Source organism: Schistocerca cancellata, chromosome 2 (assembly GCF_023864275.1).
Source record: "Schistocerca cancellata isolate TAMUIC-IGC-003103 chromosome 2, iqSchCanc2.1, whole genome shotgun sequence".
Classification (NCBI taxonomy): domain Eukaryota; kingdom Metazoa; phylum Arthropoda; class Insecta; order Orthoptera; family Acrididae; genus Schistocerca; species Schistocerca cancellata.
In genome coordinates, this window is record NC_064627.1 from 23727162 (window position 1) to 23743897 (window position 16736).

General features: G+C 42.3%; 1 protein-coding gene across 1 annotated transcript in view; it reads right to left on the reverse strand.

The window, feature by feature from the left end:
* The window catches only part of LOC126143618 (uncharacterized), a 154595-nt gene that overhangs the window by 117040 nt on the left and 20819 nt on the right, over positions 1–16736 (reverse strand). The gene's annotated exons all lie outside the window — the stretch shown is intronic.

Below are 16736 nucleotides of genomic sequence, written 5' to 3' on the forward strand. Positions count from 1 at the left end.
CGTAACCGCCGGAAGGTACACAAGGGTGAAAGAAGACGTATGACATTCATTGTGATTTCGACCGTCAATGTGTCACTCAAGCATTCAAACACAGTTTGCAAATACGCTGACGGAAGAAATCGCAACACTAACAAGAAGTTGTGCGACATAAACGAAAGTTGGTAGGCGTGTTTGTACAACTGAAAGATAGAGTTAAATTTTGCGGAGGTCACATAAGAGTGGATCTAGTAGCGTCACTATGAGGACGCAAATCAGGTTTGCTTCAAATACACGCTGTAAAGGTCGTGAGCGTTAGTTACCTTTGAGATTGGCCGCGGTGATTAGATGTTAGTCAAGAATGCCTTGACGGAAGACCGGACTCCGGATAGCCACGTGGAACTACCGGGAGGGAAGACCACCTTCTGCGTGTGGCTCTGGCACACAGTACTGCGTCTGAGGAAGCAATTTCAGCAGCAGTTGGCACCACTGTGACACACCGGGCTGTTACAAATCGGTTACTTCAAAGACAGCTTCGAGACAGTCGGCCTGGAGCGTGCATTCCATGGACTCCAACCATAGCCATTTGCGACTTCCGTCGTGTCAAACACGAGTTCATTGGAGGGCAGGGTGGAGGCCTGTTGTGTTTTTTTTATTAAACTGGTTCTGTCTTGGTGTCAGCGATGGTCGTGTGTTGGTTAGAAGGAGGCCAGGCCAACCTGTCTGCGTGCCAGACACACTAGACTTACAGTTGGAATTATGGCCTGGGGTGCGATTTCGTCTGACAGCAGGAGCACACCCTCTGACCGCAAATCTGTATGTCAATCTGGTGATTCGATCTGTTGTGATGCCATTCATGAACAACACACCGGAAGTGTTTTCCGGCAGGATAACACTCGCCCACAAACCGCTATTGTAAACCAACATACTCTACAGTGTCGACATGTTGCCTTGGCCTGCCCAATCACCAGATCTGTCTCGAATCGAGCTATATAGGACATCATCGGACAACAACTCCACCGTCATCCACAACCGGTATTAAGCGTCCTTGTGCTGACAAACCGAGTGCAACAGGCCTTGAACTCCATCCCTCAAACTGACAGCCTTCACCGCTCGACACAACGTATGCACGTTTGCATGCTTGCATTCAACATTCTGTCGGTTACAACGGCTATTAATGTACCAGAATTTCACATTTGCAATGGTTTATCCCGCGCTTACATTAACCTGTGATCTTGCATTGTTAATCATTTAAATATGTTACTTAGACAAGCGTATTTCGGAAATTTCATTATTATACATTAATTATTTTTTGGTCCTGATTTTTTCTATCGATGTATTACTGCTCTCAAAATTCCGAGAGTGCAATGCGTGACAATAAATACAAGATAATAGCATGTTTGTGAAAGGCAATGTGCCGAGTAGAGTCCCCGGTCCCACCTGCTGTTTAAATCTCGTAGGGACTTTCAAAGTAGTACACACTAGCTATAGCACTGCTCAAAAAACTCCAGGTGGTAACATTCAAAATGTCTCTGAGCGCTATGGGACTTGACTTCTGAGGTCCAGTCCCCTAGAACTTAGAACTACTTAAACCTAACTAACCTAAGGACAACACAAACATCCATGCCCGAGGCAGGATTCGAACCTGCGACCTTAGCGGTCGCGCGGTTCCAGACTGTAGCGCCTAGAACCGCTCGGCCACAACGGCCGGCGGTAGCATTCAAGTATTGGGATGTCAGATTATGGGAGATATGTTTTGTGAACTGGAGGTTGTAAAAGAGCTGGCGAAAGAGGCATTTCAGAAGCAGAAAAGGCTTTTAGCTAGTGGTTTGAACGCAAGCTTAAAGAAGCTACTGGTGAAATGACTGATATTAAGCGTGCCCCTGAACGGATGAACGGATTAGAAACTCGGACATTGAGAAATCCGGACGAGAGGAGAATTGAAGCTCGTGGAATGTAGATATGGCGCGGTATGGAGAAGTTCAGCTGGACTGATAAAGTCAAGAATTAGGAGGTACTGAGAAGAGTTGGAAAAGATCGGAAAATGTTGCTAACAGTGAGTAATAGGAAGCTAAACTTGATAGAACATAATTTAAGACGACATTGCCTTCTAGTAGAAGCAACTGAAGTCTTTATTCCAGGGAAGAGAGGAAAGGGCAGAAGAAGATACCACATGTTGAATGACGTCAGTAGACGTCAACGTGGATACCAGAGAATGAAGAGGAAAGCATGGGACAGATAAACATTGTGGAGTATTAGGTCTAAACTTACTGCAAAGCCGATACCCAAAAGATTATGATGTTGCAGTCGTTTCCCCACGATATATTTCTTTCAGGAACGCTGGAGCAGTAAGGTAAGAAGGGGAGCCTCTGTGTGTTTTGGAAGGTATGCGGAAGCATTGGCAGGTGTGAAGCACTAAGGCCTGGTTTGTTGTCCGCGAAAGGCAAGGTTTGGGGATGGAGTTGCAATCTGATATACAGTTTTCAAATATCAAGTATTTCTCTTAGCGTAACGACCAGGATGATAAAATTATAGAAATTAGGGTTCATGCGGAGGGATACTGACAACAATATTCTTGCGTGCCGTTCTCGAATCGAATAAGAATTGGGAAAAAATGCTGCAGTATGCAAACCACAGCCGCACATCACACAGGCACTTGTGGAGTACAAGTACGGATGTAGAGACCAGCTCTTGTGTTCGCAACATCTGCTGTTTCACAGTCAATGATGCAATGATGGATGAGCAAAATTCTTCCATTGCTGCTATTAACATGGACAGCAAAAGAAAGCTGCTCAAGACAGCTCTTGCGTATCAGCCAGAGGGAACAAGAATCGTGGGCGACCAGGGAACCGGTGAACTGAGGGACTAGCACAAGCAGCAGCGCCCCGTCTGTAATGGGGATTGTGATGTTGGTGGCTCTTGTAACAAGTCGACACAATGCTTACCTGTGCAATAGTTACATTGTCCTTGCATCTGCAGGTATGTGTAAAACACGAAATCCCTTAACAATACAAACGAAGACATTGGCTTGCTACAGCATACTGTAGAATGGCACAGATAACCAACATCAGTGGCTGTTAAGAATCAGAGCCTGCTGCAAAACTGCTGTAAAATGGTATCTAGAATTGTAGAGAGGCAGCTGTTGGTTAAAGTAACTTTCAGTACGAAAACGAGCAGTGGTTTCAATGGATGTCGTAGCAGAGCCTCCTCGAATGATAACATAAGAAATTTGTCACATATTGAGGCTCTTAGTGGCACAACAGTGTATTTGCACAATGTCTGTAAGTCAAAGAAACTACAGGAAAACGTACAACGAAGTACCAATTCCGTTTCAAAATGTTATTCCATTGTCCTCGGTAATAGTAATGGTATTGTTAACAGCAGTATTCACCCAATGTACATTTCATACAGTGGTAGAGACAATTTTCGATTAGGTGTGTAATCTGGTATATAGAACGAAGACAACGGTGTTTCGAGTCAAATATGTGAGCCTTAAATAAACAAGGTAATTATAAAGTCCTAGTTTCAAAATGATGTAAAAAAAGAACTGCTGTTCAGAATTATATCAAATTTGAACGGAATATTATCGAAGAAGGGGGAAATGTCATCGAAACATAAAAATGTAACCAAAATTTTTCCACTAGATGGCGCTGTAAGCATCATACCGTAAATGGGTTTGGCTAATAAAACAGATGAATCCCAGTACAATGGCTGTGGTGTGAGTTCCACATTAAGCCAACCATACTTAGCAATGTGCATGGCCACACATGTTTGGCATTCAAGAGTTGTGACACAGTTATATTGTTAGGTAAGCCCATCCACCACAGCAAGGTAGTCTTATGTCAGATGAGAAATATGCTGGTGTAAGCTGTCGCCAGCACACCGGTCGGCAAACATGCAGCGCGAAGATCGATAGTGGGCGCTGGATAGAGCGCACCTACACTCCTGGAAATGGAAAAAAGAACACAATGACACCGGTGTGTCAGACCCACCATACTTGCTCCGGACACTGCGAGAGGGCTGTACAAGCAATGATCACACGCACGGCACAGCGGACACACCAGGAACCGCGGTGTTGGCCGTCGAATGGCGCTAGCTGCGCAGCATTTGTGCACCGCCGCCGTCAGTGTCAGCCAGTTTGCCGTGGCATACGGAGCTCCATCGCAGTCTTTAACACTGGTAGCATGCCGCGACAGCGTGGACGTGAACCGTATGTGCAGTTGACGGACTTTGAGCGAGGGCGTATAGTGGGCATGCGGGAGGCCGGGTGGACGTACCGCCGAATTGCTCAACACGTGGGGCGTGAGGTCTCCACAGTACATCGATGTTGTCGCCAGTGGTCGGCGGAAGGTGCACGTGCCCGTCGACCTGGGACCGGACCGCAGCGACGCACGGATGCACGCCAAGACCGTAGGATCCTACGCAGTGCCGTAGGGGACCGCACCGCCACTTCCCAGCAAATTAGGGACACTGTTGCTCCTGGGGTATCGGCGAGGACCATTCGCATCCGTCTCCATGAAGCTGGGCCACGGTCCCGCACACCGTTAGGCCGTCTTCCGCTCACGCCCCAACATCGTGCAGCCCGCCTCCAGTGGTGTCGCGACAGGCGTGAATGGAGGGACGAATGGAGACGTGTCGTCTTCAGCGATGAGAGTCGCTTCTGCCTTGGTGCCAATGATGGTCGTATGCGTGTTTGGCGCCGTGCAGGTGAGCGCCACAATCAGGACTGCATACGACCGAGGCACACAGGGCCAACACCCGGCATCATGGTGTGGGGAGCGATCTCCTACACTGGCCGTACACCACTGGTGATCGTCGAGGGGACACTGAATAGTGCACGGTACATCCAAACCGTCATCGAACCCATCGTTCTACCATTCCTAGACCGGCAAGGGAACTAGCTGTTCCAGCAGGACAATGCACGTCCGCATGTATCCCGTGCCACCCAACGTGCTCTAGAAGGTGTAAGTCAACTACCCTGGCCAGCAAGATCTCCGGATCTGTCCCCCATTGAGCATGTTTGGGACTGGATGAAGCGTCGTCTCACGCGGTCTGCACGTCCAGCACGAACGCTGGTCCAACTGAGGCGCCAGGTGGAAATGGCATGGCAAGCCGTTCCACAGGACTACATCCAGCATCTGTACGATCGTCTCCATGGGAGAATAGCAGCCTGCATTGCTGCGAAAGGTGGATATACACTGTACTAGTGGCGACATTGTGCATGCTCTGTTGCCTGTGTCTATGTGCCTGTGGTTCTGTCAGTGTGATCATGTGATGTATCTGACCCCAGGAATGTGTCAATAAAGTTTCCCCTTCCTGGGACAATGAATTCACGGTGTTCTTATTTCAATTTCCAGGAGTGTATCTTAAAGTACTCTCATCCATCACTTTCCTAAGTATTGCAAATCTTAGAGCAACGTGATTCGGGTGCCGTAGCTGCCGATAAGTTTGGCCAGGCCCCGATTTGTTGGATTGAGTACCCCTTTATTAGCGACCGCCCCAAGCTGCCACAACAACGAGCGCGTACATAGCCGCGTGGACAGCCAAGTAGACATGTAAACAGGCCAGTGAATTTAGTGAAGTCTTGCCCTAGATGTTTTGCTCGCCATAAAACACAGGATTGCCCATTACGTAACGCAACATGTTACACGTGTGGAAAAAAGGCCATGTCGAAGCAATTTGTTTGGAACGGCACAAAAACGCTAATTTAGCCCGCTACCAGAAAAATAAGGCTCGTGCACATGCAGTGGACGCTGTGTTTTCAAAATCTGCAAAGGGTAGAGATAAAAGTAAGAGTAAGGTTGTGCCTCCTTCTTGTCCTAGCGCTGTGCAACAACGTTCCAACAAACTATCAGATTCTCATTACGAATTCTGGCCGTCGTGTGAACTTTTAGTTAGACACAGGTGCCTCAGTAACTTTGCATAATAGTGCCGCGTTCGAACAGTTAGACTCACCACACCTTTATAAATCTAGCAAGCACCTCACTGTTTACAATTGACAGGAAATTCTAGTGCTTGGACAGTGCAGTTTGCCTGCCGCTTACAAATCTCGCAGTATGACAATGAATTTTACTGCGTTGAAATCAAGAGACAATGAGAAAATTTTCGGTTTAGATGCTTTTGATTCGCCTGTACTTAGCATCCAAGACAATTTACTTCCAATGTCGGCTTTTAAGCCAAAAGACATTGTAGCTAGCAAGCTTGCTTAAAGAATTTACTGAACTATTTTCGAAAGAAAATGTAGAAAGCTAATAATTTTGTGTCACATGGTACATTGAAACACAATGCACATCCTAAGTTTGTCCGGGCCCGACCCGTTACAAAGTAGCCGGTGAAATGAAAGAATTGTAAGAATTTGGTAATCGCTCCCATTCGAGCTAGTAAAAGGGAAGTCCTCTCCTTTTGTTGCCTACGCCTTCTGGTCGCATTCGCATATGTGTGGATTTCAAGCCTACAGTCAACCCACAGATAGCAATTGACACTTATTCATTACCTCGATCTCAGGAACTCATGGACAGGCTTCGTGCAAGACGTTACTTTCCAAAGACAGAATTGCGTGGTGCCTACTTGGAAATTCCACTGGGTGAAGAATCACAGAAAGTGTTTGTTGTAAACACGAACTACAACTGTTCAAGTATTTGCGTTTACCTTTAGGCAGTGCTTCCGCACCCGCCAATTTTCATCGTTACTTAGAACAGCTGACTGCAAAAGTGCAATTTAGTTCAAACTACCTTGACGATATTGTCATCTCAGGTCGTGCACCAGAGGAACACATTACCAATTTGCGTACTCTTGTCAGAAGCAGGACACGACTGTCATCTCTAAAAGTGACTTTTTTCAAACTGAACAACAGTACTTAGGTCATGTATTAAACAGTCAGGGTGTGCACTCCGTCCAATCTCATTTGCTTGCAATCCGTGACCTGCTGTTGCTCGCAATGTCAGTCAGTACTACGCAAGGTGACATTCGGTTCATACCGAACGCCGCACAGTTGGCAGCCCCATTGCATAGCTTGCGTCGGAAAAGTGTACTTTTTGTGTGGACTAAAGACTGTCAAGAGGCATTTCAGGAACTCAAAAATGCTTTGCTTAGTGACAGATGTTTGGTGCATTTTGACCCTGCCAAGTCGGTAGTTTTGCAAGTCGACGCTTCTTCCTGCGGAATCGGCGCTTTGCTTTGGCACAGAATTGGTGCACAAGACACATCTGAGTTGTTAACTCAAACTCAGTGCAATTATTCACAAATTGAGAAAGAAGCTATCGCTATTGTGTATGGTGTGACAAAATTTCATCATTATTTGTATGGTCGAAGTTCTTTTAGTGACAGATCACAAGCTTTTGCAGTCCTTGTTTCATCCGTCAAAGCCGGCTCCTGCACGCACTGCTCAAAAATTTGCAACGGTGGGCTTTACTGCTTTCTCAGTATCAGCATGAATCTGCGTTCAGACCTACGGCAAAGTTTGGCAATGCTGACGCCCTATCTCGCCTTCTGATTGGCCTAGAGTTGGTGCCAAATCGATGAGTAGGACTCTGAATTGATGGAATTTTTTCCCTTGCACTACAGAAAAATTGCACAGGCCAAGGAAGCAGACCCAGATGTCAAAATTGTGTTGCACTACATTCGCACGTCTCCGTCTCGTTCATTGAACAGTATCCAGAAATCAGTTGTGCACCGACATTTTGCACGTGAACATAACCTTTTAGTTCATCAGGGTGTTCAAAATGACAGTGGACAATAGCGTGTTCTTATTTCCAGAATGTTGCGAAAGGATGTGTCGAGATTGCTGCACCAGGGACATTGGGGAATTGCTCGCACTGAACAGCTAGCGCGACGGAACTGCACTTGGCAGGGAATGGACGCCGATAATGAACAGATGGCGTCACAGTGTCGCGCATGCGTTGAAAACCAATCCGCTCCGCAACAGGCATTCTCAAATCACAAAAAAAAATCTTTAAGAAAACTCGGAACACAGAAAAACTTACAAAAGAGCCGAACGGTCTTGATACATCACTACATAACAAGCGCACTAGACAAGTGTTAATAACAACAGGGGAATTTCTTTGCAAACTCATTTTTTTTCCATCAATCTTCTGACTGGTTTGATGCGGCCCGCCACAAATTCCTCTCCTATGCTAACCTCTTCATCTCAGAGTAGCACTTGCAACCTACGTCCTCAATTATTTGCTGGATGTATTCCAACCCCTGTCTTCCTCTACAGCTTTTGCCCTCTACAGCTCCCTCTAGTACCATGGAAGTCATTCCCCCATGTCTTAAGGGGCTCCGGAAAGGCTCAAAATCATGAAAAGTTCAATTTTTACTTTTTTGCGTTTTCTGAATCTGCAGACTATTACCTTTTACTAGATATATAATTTATTCAATTCCGAAGACTACAACTATTTTTAAATTTTTTTTGAAATGTGTTCTACATGGGCGTGACCCTCTGTGGCGCTGTTAAACTGCTGTCAAATGGTGTTATTATTAACGTCCGTGTTCATCAGGTACATTTTAGTGATGTGAGATAAAGTATGTGTTGTGGCTAACCTGTGATGGTTCAATATATATCGCTGGTGTGATTGTCGATTGTTTCATGTTTATTTACTCTGTCGTTATCTCGAAAATATTCGTAATTAATTCTGTTTCTTGAGTCTCTGTTTTGTTGAAGTATAATAATGAGTAAAAGTAAAGTTGCTGTTGCGACTTTCAATGATGGCAACATTGTAAGGTGCAGGTATTTAGAAATATGGGAATGAAGATAGGTTCTAACATGGTACGAGCGATGCTTGCTTTAGACAAGGAACGCCTTCGGGCTGCAAGCAGGGCTGTAAAGAGTCTAGAAATACAAGCAAGAGTAAACAGGAGGAGGAACAAGAGGAAGCTGGAGGAGGAGTTTGCAGAGGATGAAGATAATCCGTCCTATGGACCTGGAATGCACTAAAAAGTTAATCCAATCTTTGTCGCTCGATTCCCAAAACTTTTATTTTCTCATACTTATTACATGTTTTCTAAGGATCTTCCAAACATATTTGTTTCAAACTTTCAGTAAATCTTACACAGTACCTTGTGCATAATTTACACAGCCTTTTTCCAAAAAACTGTATAGTTCTGAATATATAAATAAAAAATTGCAAAAAAAATGTTGTGAATTTTCATTACAATGGAAAAAAAATCATCTTTAATAACTGAACTAAAATTTTGTAAAATCCCTGTGTTAAGTTGTAGCCCATATTCCAATAAATAATCTGTAAAAAGTTCAACTTCCTACCTCAAATATTTTGTGAGGAAAGATGTAATTTATAAGCGTTATTTTAACATTGCAAGTATAGGGTGTTCCGGAGCCCCTTAACAGATGTCCTATCATCCTGTCCCTTCTACTTATTAGTGTTTTCCACATATTCCACATATTCCACATATTTCCGATTCTTGCGGAGAACCTCCTCATTCCTTACCTTATCATTCCACCTAACTTTCAACATTTGTCTGTAGCACCACATCACAAATTCTTCGATTCTCTTCTGTTATTGTTTTCCCACAGTCCATGTTTCACTACCATACAATGCTGTACTCCAGAAGTGCTCAAAACGTATATTCTCTGAAATCTCTTCCTCAAATTAAGGCCGATATTGGATATTAGTAGAGTTCTCTAGGCCAGGAATGCCCTTTTTGCCATTGCTAGTCTGCTTTTGGTGTTTTCCGTGCTCTGTCCGTCATTGGTTATTTTACTGCCTAGGTAGAAGAATTCCTTAACCTCATCTACTTCGTTACCATCGATCCAGATACTAAGTTTCTCGCTGTTCTCATTTCTGCTTCTTCTCATTACTTTCGTCTTTCTCGATTTACTCTCAATCCATACTCTCTACTCATTAGACTGTTCATTCCGTTCAGCAGATCATTTCATTCTTCTTCACTTTCATTCAGGATAGCAATGACATCAGCGAATCGTATCATTGATATCCTTTCACTTTGAATTTTAATTCCACTCCTGAACCTTTCTTTTATTTTCATCATTGCTTCCTCGATGTACAGATTGAACAGAACACCTTTTTTTAGTACGAGCACTTCATTCTTGGTCGTCCACTCTTATAATTACCTCTTGGCTGTTGTACATATTGTATATGGCTCGTCTTTCCCTACAGCTTATCCTTAATTTTTGTCAGAATTTCGAACATCTTGCACCATTTTACATTGTCGAACGCTTTTTCCAGGTCGACAAATTCTACGAACGTGTCTTGATTTTTCTTTAGTCTTGCTTGCATTATTAACCGCAACGTCAGAATTGCCTCTCTCGTGCCTTACCTTTCTTAAAGCCAAACTGATCTTCAATTTTCTTTTCCGTCCTTCTGTACATTATTGTTGTAAGCAACTTGTATGCAAGAGCTGTTAAGCTGATTGTGCGATAATTCTCGCACTTGTCATCTCTTGCCGTCTCCGAAATTGTGTGGATGATGCTTTTCCGAAAGTCAGATGATATGTCGCCAGACTCATACATTCTGCACACCAATGACACCAATGTGAATAATCGGTTTGTTGCCACTTCCCTCAATAATTTTAGAAATTCTGATGGAATGTTATCTATCACTTCTGCCTTATTTGATCTTAAGTCCTCCAAAGCTCTTTTAAATTCTGCTTCTGATACTGCGTCCCCTATCTCTTCTAAATCGACTCCTGTTTCTTCTTCTGTCACATCAGGCAAATCTTCACCCTGTAAGATTTTGAGGACAGAACAACAACTGTGTAATCTGTAAACATTTTTGGTTTCATGTTGCAATCTTATCACAGAAATACACGCATTTACACAGTTTACAATGTGACAATGTTACAACAGTTGTCAAACGAACGCATCTCGTCCTCAGAAAGTGAAAACACAACAATGGTAAATTTTAACTAGAAGTTTCTTTACAAAATTATTCTTACGACTACGTCATGATGTTGGCCAAAACCATGATAAATCATCTGATTCCGGTTCAAAGTTCGGTATGATTTAGGATGGCAATCAAGTCTATGGAGCCGGCCGAAGTGGCCGTGCGGTTAAAGGCGCTGCAGTCTGGAACCGCTAGGCCGCTACGGTCGCAGGTTCGAATCCTGCCTCGGGCATGGATGTTTGTGATGTCCTTAGGTTAGTTAGGTTTAACTAGTTCTAAGTTCTAGGGGACTAATGACCTCAGCAGTTGAGTCCCATAGTGCTCAGAGCCATTTGAGCCAGCCAAGTCTATGGAGGATCGTTAGTTTTGTGACAAGCTGAGCAAAAGGTTACCCAAGCTCGCTCGAGTTTACAGTGGACGCAAGCTGGTGAACCAACAAGTTTACGCCTCTGCTCGTGGTATTTACCTAAGCTGCGATGAGCTGTCGTCTGCGTGGCTGCTCTCGTCCTGAATTCCTATAAAAACTAATTAAGCCTTTTGCTGATTTTTCCAGCAGAAACTCTTCCTATTTTCTTGTTATGCAAGAAAACATGAACTCATCCCTAGTCTCGGAACATGGCGATATGCACGCGCAGGGATCGAGCAACGTGTATATTAAAATGCCCTCTCAGTCCTCGCAAGAACAATCAACTAACTGACTGGTTCGTTTCTCCACAGTTGGAGCTCAACCACACTACAGCTAATATGTAGCTGAATGTAAGCCGCAGTGAATGCAGTGTTCACACAAATTTCTCCTCTGCATCGTACAGAGTGTTATGCGCCCCATTCTGCACTTTGTGCCAGTTCAGAGATGAGTCGCCGAAAATTTCGCTCCTGTCTTTCTTGTAGCCGAACTGTCTTCCCACCTCGGTTCTTTCGTTCTCGAGATCATGGCTTTTTTTCGACCAATAGGAGCGTTCCTCTTATTATTGTGGAATCTCTCTCTGCCAATCGCAAGGGCCCTACCATTAAACTGCATCGAAATCTCGTCACTTTACTCCTTCCTAGTTCGTTCCCGCCAGTCGTACATTTTGTGCCCACTCCAGACTCCTAAAAGGTACATCCGTACATCATATGTGTACCCCTCTCTGTTCACGTGATCAACTGAGTCACTGGTTTTGTTTGTATCCATTTGGAATTCCGAAATGCAGTTTTCTAAAGCTTGTTTCTGTCCTACTTCTGGTGGCCCGTTACTTGTTCGCCAGTATGATTCACCTGTCTGGTTGCTGACTCTCGCTGCGGGACGGCTCCTGGAATCTTATTGTGGTGCCTTCCGTGGTGCGGCCTCTGCTTCTGCCCATGCCTGTTTCTACACAAAAAGTTTCCTCTCGCTGCTTATTTCACCTGCTGCTCATTGACATGCATTTTATAGGAACGGTGTGCTAATACCGTAGATTGAGTGTCATCACTTTTGCATTATATACTTATAGGCAAATCTGCTTATTACCGCCGAAGTAAGTTAGGTGTCATATTCAACTTCCCATTACGATGTACGAAACTTTTATGGAAGGTGCGAAATTGTCATTCATTTATTCTGCCACCTTACATATCCTCCTTCTTCCGTGTTCAGTTTTGCACTGGGTCAATCAATGGTTGAGAAATTGATTGAAGTCAGCGGAAAATCGTTTGCAACTCCTGACATATTTACTAACCATCTACCTATTTTAATATTTTGTAGACCTTAATCAGTGATTCAATCTAGTCTCCTTATCATTCTATTTTCCATTGTACTGGATTTCATGTTGATGGATCCGAGCTCTTAAGTGATATTCTCCTTTCTTTCAAAATTTAACATTCTTTCTATTTTTTTTATTTTTATACAATTCTGTTTAACTAATCTAAGTTCCTTTTGTTCCAATATAGTTGTCTACATTTTAATTTTAATTCAAACACTCTGAGCTTACCTATAAATATGTATCGTCCCTAAAAAATTTTTAACTTTGAGGCTAAACTATTTTCTTGATTACCTGATTAATGTTAAATGATGATGGATATGCACTGAAGTTGAGGAAACCTTCATTTAACATGATCCTCCCCTTTTTCAATATTTTTCAATTTATCTCCATGTTTCATATCAATCATACTCTCAGAAAGTTTCATTTCTTATAATAAAGCTTTATGATCTACATTAAACTCAACCGAATCATTCTCATGACTTTACAGGAATAATCCTATTCAACATCCGTTGTTGCCACATTGCGGTCGCGAAGTGGGGCCGCGGCTGTTTCCCAGATAAGTTACCGCAATATGATGATGTATTACTATATTTTTTAGTTTTTGACGTTGTCTATTATGAACACATCGTAGTTCCTTTTCTTCTGAAGAAGGTTGGGTTATCCCAACTGAAACGTAGGTAAATCTAGGTAAACACTGCAAATGAGGCTGTTGTTAATTTAAAATTAATATTTATACAGTTGCTGAGAGGGCCGCGAAATGTTGAAAATATTATGTTTATATTCCCCAATATCTTAAATCTACGCATTATAACTTTGCAAAAATTTTCAGATTTGACTTTTACAAACATATTAAATTTCTAACCCTACTAATTATTTTACAAAATTTAAACTGACATCTTGGAATACCTAAACCCATTCATATTTATATATCCTCTATTTTTGACAAACATATCACACATTAGACTCTTAACCTTCTAAGACATGTTAATATTAGGATTTCTTAATTTAAGCATGTTGAAAAATATGAAACATAAAGAAATATTATTCATATGTCAAGAATAAAGTTTTAGAAACATCGTTAGTAAAGATCTATTGCTAACACCTAAAAGTCTTCAAATTGAAATATTTTTAAACACAATTGTAAAAATTATCTTTTTTCTGTTTGTTCGAATAGTAGTCTCTCACAGACAGTTCTTTCTCCTACATCTTTAACATGGTTCATTGAAATCGTCACTTTTTTTCTCGTGTGTTTCGACGTGCCTCCGTCGAACATAGAATGACGGTCGGCCGTGTGCTTCGCTGTGTTTCTGTTGAGCATGGGATGACGATTGGCATGCGCTTCGCCTTGTTTCTGCTGAGCGTGGAGTGACGGTCGGCAGAGAGAAAGGTTGCTGAAGGTCTGAGCGTGTTGTGAATGCGCGGTTGCCTTTGATCGATTTTTCATGTGCCCATGGTGACGTTGTATTGGAGATCATTTTTTGGCAGCATAAAACTTTTCTTCTTCATTCACCGAATCTTTATGTTGGTTCATCGTTAGTATATTCGTCTCTAGGTATTCATACGTGTAGTCATCTCCTATTTCTCGGTATGACATCTAGGGATGTTGCAGTTTGCCATTAGAATATCGGATATTTATATTGCTAGAACAGTTAAATTGGATTCTCGTTGTTAGTTAAATGCAATAACGGTCTTGTATGGGAAGGGATTTGAAAAGGTTTCTTGATTTGGTTCAGGCTCTTCCTTATTCCAAATTTTCTGCGTGGCATCTTCTGTTCTTGGTGCATCTTGCTGTCTTCTCACTTGTGTCTTCGTTCTTCTCTGGACCTGGAATTGGGATTGAAGACCTGTTTAATGTCTTTATCGTTTAATCCATTCTTATGGTGTCTCCTTTGAAACTGCTGCGTATTCTTTTATTGTATTTGGTTGTTCGCCTAGATAGACTGGACAGCCTTACATCGTTTTCTTGCTTCGTCCCATGACTATTCAGAGGTTGTTTCGCATTTGTTGAATTCCGTATGGTCTGATAACAGTTTCAGCTATTCTCCACGTTGAGTTACAGAAACGTGTCTCTTCTTCTTTCTGTCCTTGCTGTAAAATGTCCGCCTCTGTTCCGGTTCGGTGGACATCCATCTTCTCTCCATATGCCACCTTAAACACTTTCGCAAAACCATTGTTATAACGCTTGTATGTGGCTTTCGTATGAATAAAGCTCACGTCAGTGTACATATTGACTGCATCCAGGATGCGTTGTAGCTCTCCAAACTTTTCCACAGAGGTATTATCCTCTTGGACCGTCGCTTCAACCAAGGCCCCTTCTTTCGTCATTTTGTAAGGTGACGTACCAAGCACTCACACTCAGTGTCCCTGTGATTTCCTTCCACCACCTCATTTTATTATTCTAACTACAAGAACTTCATATTATTTTTGAAAACTTCGCACCCTGACTCCGACTCTCGTGTCTTTTTCTCTGCAATCTCTTCTTTTTGGCATTAGCTGTAACAGAACTTCAAAATATTGCATATATCTCTCCTCTTTTCCTTTCCTTTTCAAAAATGTTCTCTATTGTTCTACTGCATTGTTTAGAGCTTAAAATTTTTTTCTAAGTTATACTTATCCCTTTCTCTTTTTTCTTGATAGTAAACTTTTATGTTCCTTCCTTTCCCTATCATACTCTTCCTTACTGAAATCCTATCTGGGTTAATCTTACTTACTACAGCTTACCTCCTTCCACGGAATAACATGTTTCTTGCTTAGCTTAATAACTCAATTCTCTTTCCTAATTATTGTCTCCTAGCGACTTTTTATATCTACTTCCCTCATATCTTTATTTCTATATCAGTTTGTGGTGCCTTCCACAAATCATATATGCTTCACATATTCCCCCAAAATATTTCCTCAATTATTTGTTCACCGTCGTCGATGGAACAAACTAGAAATGACTGCCTCATTCTTATCTAATACTTTATTTCCTTCCTACTTCTTTACTACCTTTTGTCCACACAGATCAACTTCCATCTCCTTTACACCACGTCTTTAAGAGAGAGTCTACTATTTCGTCCAACTATCCACATGCTGATCTCTATCTTCCTTCTTGCTTTCTACTCTTTCCCCAGAACACATTTCGTTTGCAGAAGACTACTTTAATTGTTACTTTCCTGTCTTTTCTTCATAATATCCTTTTACCTCTCACGAAATTTGTTTTATTTATTTAACTGAGATAAGTACAAGTTAAACGTTTTGTCTGTGTGCATTTTGTTATCTTTCATACTCTTTGATTTCTGGACATTTAATACAGCTAAATTCTCGTGTGGGATTACTCTTTTTTTTCTTTTGTTTACCCTTTATACAATTTCAAATGAGTCACATGGTGCAAACCCAATGATTTTCCTGTTTTTGGATTAATCAATTCGACTACTTTACTCACTTGCATGGGGCCTTTGTATATAGAAAAGAACTTATTTTTAATGCCGTAACCTTCCTATTGTTTGGTGCTAATTTTACTTGATGTTGATGTTGTATTATGGGTACGGGTGGGAATTTAATAATTTCTCGGATTTTATCTGGTGCTGATTTATTTTTCAGAATGGTGATTGGAGGTAATAACGTACTGCTGTGTGGCATTTCGTTTATAACATTTTGGAAATCAGACAAGTGTCTGTTCCACGTATTATGCTGCTTGCTACAATACAAACGACAGAGGGTTCCCAAATATTTCATCATTCGTCAGCTGGGTTGGCGATTGGCTTGTATCTGGAAATGTAGGTAGGTTTAATTTCATGTCGCCGCAGCGTGTTTTGCCATTGTGCTGAAGGATATTGTGGTTCATTGTCCGATAGCATTTTATCGATCCGACCAACTAGTCGAAGGAAATCTCGTGTCAGCACTTGGCTTATGCTCCTTCCCGTTGCATTTTTCACGGATGTAAGTGTCACATATTTTGACGTTAGTTCTAGAACTACGAAAATGAATACATGACTTCTCTGTGTATGGGGTAATGGACCTATGAGTTCTGTTGCCGCTATTTCTCGGGAATGATAGGGAACATTGGTGGTCTCGTTTGAAAAGTTACTATTGGGCTTTCTGGCATCTCTTACCTTTAGCTAGAACCTGTCTGATTCTTCGCCCCATATTTGCAAAGTGACAAGACATCTTTAGTAAGCATTTCTTAGGACTAAAATGGCTGTTA